The following is a 6,290-nucleotide window of genomic DNA, read 5'->3' as shown; positions in this document are numbered from 1 at the left end:
TATTTTCCTCAGAGCATGAATGTGAAGTTACATGTACATATTCACATGTTCATTCTCTGTTTATCCCCACAAGAATGTCAACTCCATGGGAGAAGCCTGCTGTCTGCTTTATCCTCTGCACTGAGAATAGTGCCAGGCACTTCACAGGTGCTCAATAAAGATTCACTGATTTGAAAAAATATCAGCAACAAAAGTAGAACATGTCTAAATGAAAATGGTAAGTCTGTGGAGAAGTGGAGAGTCAGGTAATTATGCTCCATGCAACATTTTTAATCCATTGGCTCTTAGAAGAAAGCTCGTTCTCTTCTGATAAAACTAGACTTAGAGGAAAAACTTGTTAAAAGATATGACGGCTTGATTCAGGATGGGAAGGCCTTAGAGCACACGTCTCCAATCAGGTCTCCATCAGGGAAATTAGAGGGAAGGGACATGACATATGGTGGACACTTACTAAGGGCCCAGGCTATGCTGGGGTCAGGAAATAAAGGCACTTATTGTGGACTTACAGGGTGGCACCATGCGGCTCAGGGGTAAAGAATCCACCTGCCGAGCAGGAGACGCAGGTTTGATCCCTGGGTTGGGAAGATCCCCTGGAGAAGGAAATGGCAACCTGCTCCAGTATTCTTGCCTGGGAAGTCACATGGACAGAGGAGCCTGGTGGGAGATGTCCACAGAGTTGCAAAGAGTTGGACACAGCTGAGCAGGCACCCATTATGGGTTTACTGGGTGGGAGCATTCCAGTTACACGGGACATTCTTTCCATCCTCACAGTGACCCTCCAGAGCTGGCTCTGCCGTGGACCCATAGTACAGAAGAGGAACCGAGGTCTCAAGATGAGCACCTGCCTAAGAAACCACCGCTGGAAATGACTGGAGCTCAGATTTCAATCCTTTTTTCTCCTTGATTTCAAAGCTCTATATTATATAGTCTTACATGTAACATACATAGCTGCCATGAATCGCATGTTCACAAGGACCAGGCCCAGGGCTAAGGCTTTAGGTAAAGGCATGTTTATCAACCAGGACTGAAATCCAAATCCTCAGGTGCTTCTCACCTCAGGCCACATGGCCTATTGAATAGCTTGGCCATCCTCTCCCTTTGCTTTCTGGTTTATTATCTCGGGAGCAGAGATCAGTACAGTTGTGTGACTGACTCATCTGTTACCAGCGAAATAAAGGCGCCGGAAGGTTTTTGCTGATTTGAGAGGTGTGATGCTTGTTGCTCGGCATTGGAATGCTATGTTCCGTTTACAAGGATACTTCAGATATTTATGGCTTGCCCACTAATTATTTGATGCTTGCAGTGGAGTTATTTTTGGGTCCTGGAGTCAGAGAAAAATGGGGTCAAATCCTGACTCTATCACTTACTAGCTGGGAGACAAAGCCTTTCGAGGCCTCTTTCACTGTTTCTGCGTGTGGGGAAAACAGAAGTGGCCTGTGTCACGCTAGTGGTGATTGATTGTCATCATACACTTGAAGTGGTGCCTGTAAAGTGCTCTCAGTATGTGTTAGCTATTGGTAATATTTTTATCATCATTATCATATGTAAATGAGGGCTGTCCTGGGCCAGACTGTAGGAGAGAGAGGCCTGGGAATAGGATGATGGGGAGGACATTGTGTCAACTGCATTGGAGCCTTTAAACATTTAAGACCAAGGATCCTGACTGCTCACATTTCCTACATCTATAAAATAGCAATGGCAATCCTCTGTCTTGGGTGTGAAATTTAAATGAAAATACCTACAAGGGTAAAGATAATAATGACAAAAATTTATAAACCTTTAATATGTTGTAGGCAGTGTTCTGAGACTTTCTTGTTTGTTGTTTAGTCGCTAAGTCGTGTCTGACTTTTTTGTGACCACATGGACGGTAGCCCGCCAGTCTCCTCTGTCCATGAGATTTCCCAGGCAAAATACTGGAGTGGGTTGCCATTTCCTCCTCCAGGGGATCTTCCAAACCCAGGGATGGAATCTGCACTAACAGGCAGATTCTTACGCCTGAGCCACCAGGGAAGCCTGTTCTAAGACTTTAACGTGCATTAACTCAGTAGGTCCACAAGGCAAATAGTCTGAAGTTGATGCTGTTATAATCTCCATTTTGAAGATGAGGGACTGAAGAGGAATGTTTGTCTGGGATGTCACAGGGATTCATTAACTATTTCTTAGGTATTGAGAACTTTCAGGAGAAAAAACTTTTCTTTATCCTGTCTGCCTCCTGGTACGGAATAGGTGCTCGGTATGTTTTTATTGTTGAATAAGTGATATAGATCAGAGGTTGACTGACCTTTTCTGTGAGGGCCCCATAGCAGCTATCTTGGGTTTTGTGTTTTAAACACAAACTATGTTGGGTTTTAAGTTCTAACTTCTCAACTCTCTGTTGTAGCACAAAAGTGGCCATAGACTATGTAGAAATAAATGAGCATGGCTGTGTTTTGATCAAGCTATTTCTAAAAGCAGGTGGCAGGACAGATTTGGCTGTGGGCTGTGGTTTGCCCCACCTTGATGTAGATGCTGATAAACAGTACTGTTTATTAAATGCATCGTCTTTGCTAGGCTGTTCAAAGTAGCTTCATGCTCTATCTCCTGAGATACCAGTGAGGAAAGGGGACTCACTGGGTTTAAATAAACTGTCCAGGTCTGCCAGACTGCGAATCTTAGATAAAAGAGATCATGTCAAGGATTTTAGAATGTGATCCAGATGAAAGTATAAGTCTAGATCCTTATTACTCAAAATCTGGTCCATGGCCCAACAGCCGTGGGATCAACTGGGAGCTCCTTCAAAATACACAATGTCAGCTCCTAACTCTAATCTTAACACTACTCCAACCTACTGAATTAGAACCTACATTTTCCCTGTTTCATGTGGTGGATAATAGGTTTGTCTAAAGTCAAACCGTACACTTAAGAAGACTGCTTTTTGGTATGTAAATTATAGCCCAATAAAGTGATTGAGACAAAGAAAAAAAGAATCTACATTTTCCTAAGCCTCTGAAGTAACTCTCATTCATATTCAAATTTGAGAAGTAAAACAAGACAAAGATCCAAACACTGTTCAATATCCTGAAATGTTTAGCTTTTGTAAGATAGCAAATCATCATATGGCTAAGCTTTTTATTCACCTTGCAGGTGGATGGAAACTGTTGGCGTGTGGCCGATAGAGTAAGAGGCAGAAACGCCTGTGAGGAAAGATACACTTAGACGCTGAATAGGAGCTGTATTGTCTAACAGCTTTTGGAAGCTACTTGGAAAATGTAGCCGATAATTTAATAATCTTTAAGGTAAAGACATTAGAAATATGCAAAGTGAGCTGGTTGGTTTTGCCAGATGGGGTCAGAACAAGGTTGTCTACCCCCCAGAGATGACAATTCAGGTTTAAATTGCTCAGAAGCTCCAAATCAGAGCCAAGCGTGTGGATGATCTATTTGAATTTTTTCTAGTGACTGTGACAGGCCTAGTAGCCCCTGCACGGCCTCTGCTCCCTCTGGCTTAATGTGATTGACAGTCAGGTTAGCACACAAAGGGCGGTGAGGAACCGCTCAGCTAAACAAGCTCCTCGACCTCCAGTCTCTAGAAGAATGTTGACTGACAAGGACACAATTAAAAAGGGATTGATTTATTAAGCTGGAATGCTCCGTCTCGCCTAATCTCAGCATCTCTCTGCTTTGTGTAATCACCATTTCCAAACAAGAGTCAGCCTCCACAAATGAAACCCTTGTGGTCACCAGGGAGCCAAAGATGCTCTTAGTTACCGAAGGTAGCCCAGCCCTAGACGCTCATAAAGAAAAACCACATGAAAGAAGTCCTCTCCTGCACAGGTCCTGGATAAGGATCTGGAATTCAGCAGGGAAGGACGATCTAAACAAAAAGTAAGTGGTGGTCATGAAAACTGCAAATCTTGGCTCCAGGATGGAACCTGGTTAAAAAGAGTAAATGGGCAAGGAGCCTTATTTTTGTCTTTCATATAATGAAACTGTAAATTTCTGTTAGAAATCGCAGGGTCATCAAATGTCTGGAATGTTGATGGGGATGCCCGTGGGATTCAAGGGGAAAAAATAGTCTGAGGATTTGAATTCATTGTTCCCTTTGAACTGTTTCATTGAACTGATGTGGTTGAATCTCAGTTATGCGTGTGCAAATAATTATTTCTAATTGTTGGGATTTGAGGTTCACCCCATAAATAGCACCTCTCTTTTTCACCAGAGTTATGAACTGGTTGAGGACTAAAACAAAAGTCTTGGCAGCTGGAGATTGAAATACAGCACCATCTTTGTTAGTGATGAAGTGGGAAATGTAAGTTTATAGCTGTGTGTTCTATGGACGGGTAGATTTCTTGCTACTGAGTCCCCAACCTAAAAAGACTTAACTCCTTCAGGCAGAGCAGCTCTGGACAGGCCCTTGGAAACACCATACAAAGGGGCAGAGCATGCCCCTTTGTACCAGAGCATGCTCTGGTAGACAGCCTCTCTCCCAAGAGAAAATGTAAAGAAAGGGATGGGCTGTACATTCCTAACTCCTCTTTTCAAACTGAGAATAAAAACATCACTCTTTGCTGGGTCATATGGTAGTTCTACTTTTAGTGTTTTAAGGAACCTCCATACTGTTCTCCATAGTGGCTGTATTAATCTACATTCTCACTAACAATGCCAGAGGGTTCCTTTCCTCCACACCCTCTCTTACTGTTTGTAGATTTTTTTGATGATGGCCATTCTGTTCAGAGTGAGGACATGGAAACAACCTAAATGTTCATTGACAGAGCGATGGATAAAAAACATGTGGCTCATATATACAATGGAATTTTACTCAGCCATAAAAAGGGATGAAATTGGGTCATTTGTAGAGATGTGGATAGACCTAGAGTCTGTCACACAGAGTGAAGTTATGTCAGAAGAGAAAAACAAATATTGTTTATTAACTCATGTATGTGGGATCTAGAAAAGTAGTCGAGATGTACATATTTGTAGAGCTGAAATAGAGACCCAGATGTAGGAAATAGACATGTGGAAATGGTGGGGGAGGAGGGAAGAATTGGGAGATTGGGATTGACATATATACACTACCATGTGTGAAACAGACAGCTGATAGGAAGCTGCCATATAGCACAGGGAGCTCAGCTCGGTACTCTATGATGACCTAGAGGCCTGGGATGTAGGGGGTGGGAGGGAGGTCCTAGAGGGAGGGGATATCTGTATACTTAGAGCTGATTCACTTATGTGTGCAGCAGAAACTAGCCCCACGTTGTAAAGCAACTATACCCCAATTTAAAAAAAAAAAAAAAACCACTCTCCCCTGAGAGCCAGTGAAACAGAGAGAAACCAGGAATGAAGTGGGACCTCCCCCATGTGGAAGAAATAGCTTTCAGTGAGGAAGAAGGGCAATTGAGAAAATAGGCTGAGAGGATTGCACAACTGACCTGGGACACACAGCTAGGAGGCAGGGAGGCTTCAGGGCATACCCGGCTTTCCCTGGTTCTGGAGCCTGAAATGTGGACTAGGTTCAGCTGTATTTGTTGAATGAATAAAGTGAATGGTTGAGTGAAGAAGGCGACATTTGAGAATCACAGGTTGAGAAGTATGGTCTTGATGGGGGAGTCCGTGGGGCATTGTAGATCTTTCTCCCAAATCAGGGGCTGACCCAGGGGACAGCTTGCTTGATCTCCTGCCAGGCTAGGCCAAGTGCCTAGCAAGTGGGCTCTGGAACTGGCCCTGCTGGCCCAGGAGCCAACATCAGCTGGGTGTTCTTGGCTTGTCCACTTGGCCACCCCCATCCCCATGGGGTGGTCTCTGAGTTTGTTCTAGATTGCCAGGGGATCTGCAGATTGGCCTTCCAGATGGCCAAGGGGACAAAGCCCCACCCTCTCAGGGGTGGGATAAATGTATCTCTGCCCTCTCTAGAAATCTGACTCACAGATTAGGGAAAAGCGTGGCCAAGCAAAGCTGACATTCAACTTCCCCTATCTTGGTGGGGATTTCATAGTCTCTCATACATCTGGTCACCATGGTTGCAGATATCCCTTCCACCCCGGGTATGAAACACAAAACAGAGTCCCCAGTGCCTCATTTTCCCTGACTTGCTCTTCACATCTTACCATTTATTCATCATCATTGTTGGGGCAATAGGGTTCCCTTTATCAGGGGGTCCTTCCTCCAGGAGGGGCCCTTTTGCCTGGCCCAGAGCTCTGTTTCCAGCTTATCAGCTTTGCCACCTCCTCCTGTCCCCTCTTTCTCTGTCACACCAGCCCTGGTGTGGACTTCTGTGATCTTAATCTCTTTCTTTGGAAACTTCTGTCACTTCCA

The sequence above is a fragment of the Bubalus bubalis genome, chromosome 4 (genome assembly GCF_019923935.1).
Source record: "Bubalus bubalis isolate 160015118507 breed Murrah chromosome 4, NDDB_SH_1, whole genome shotgun sequence".
NCBI classification, from domain to species: Eukaryota; Metazoa; Chordata; class Mammalia; order Artiodactyla; family Bovidae; genus Bubalus; species Bubalus bubalis.
The sequence above is the reverse complement of the archived record's forward strand: the minus strand, read 5'-3'. Positions refer to the sequence as shown.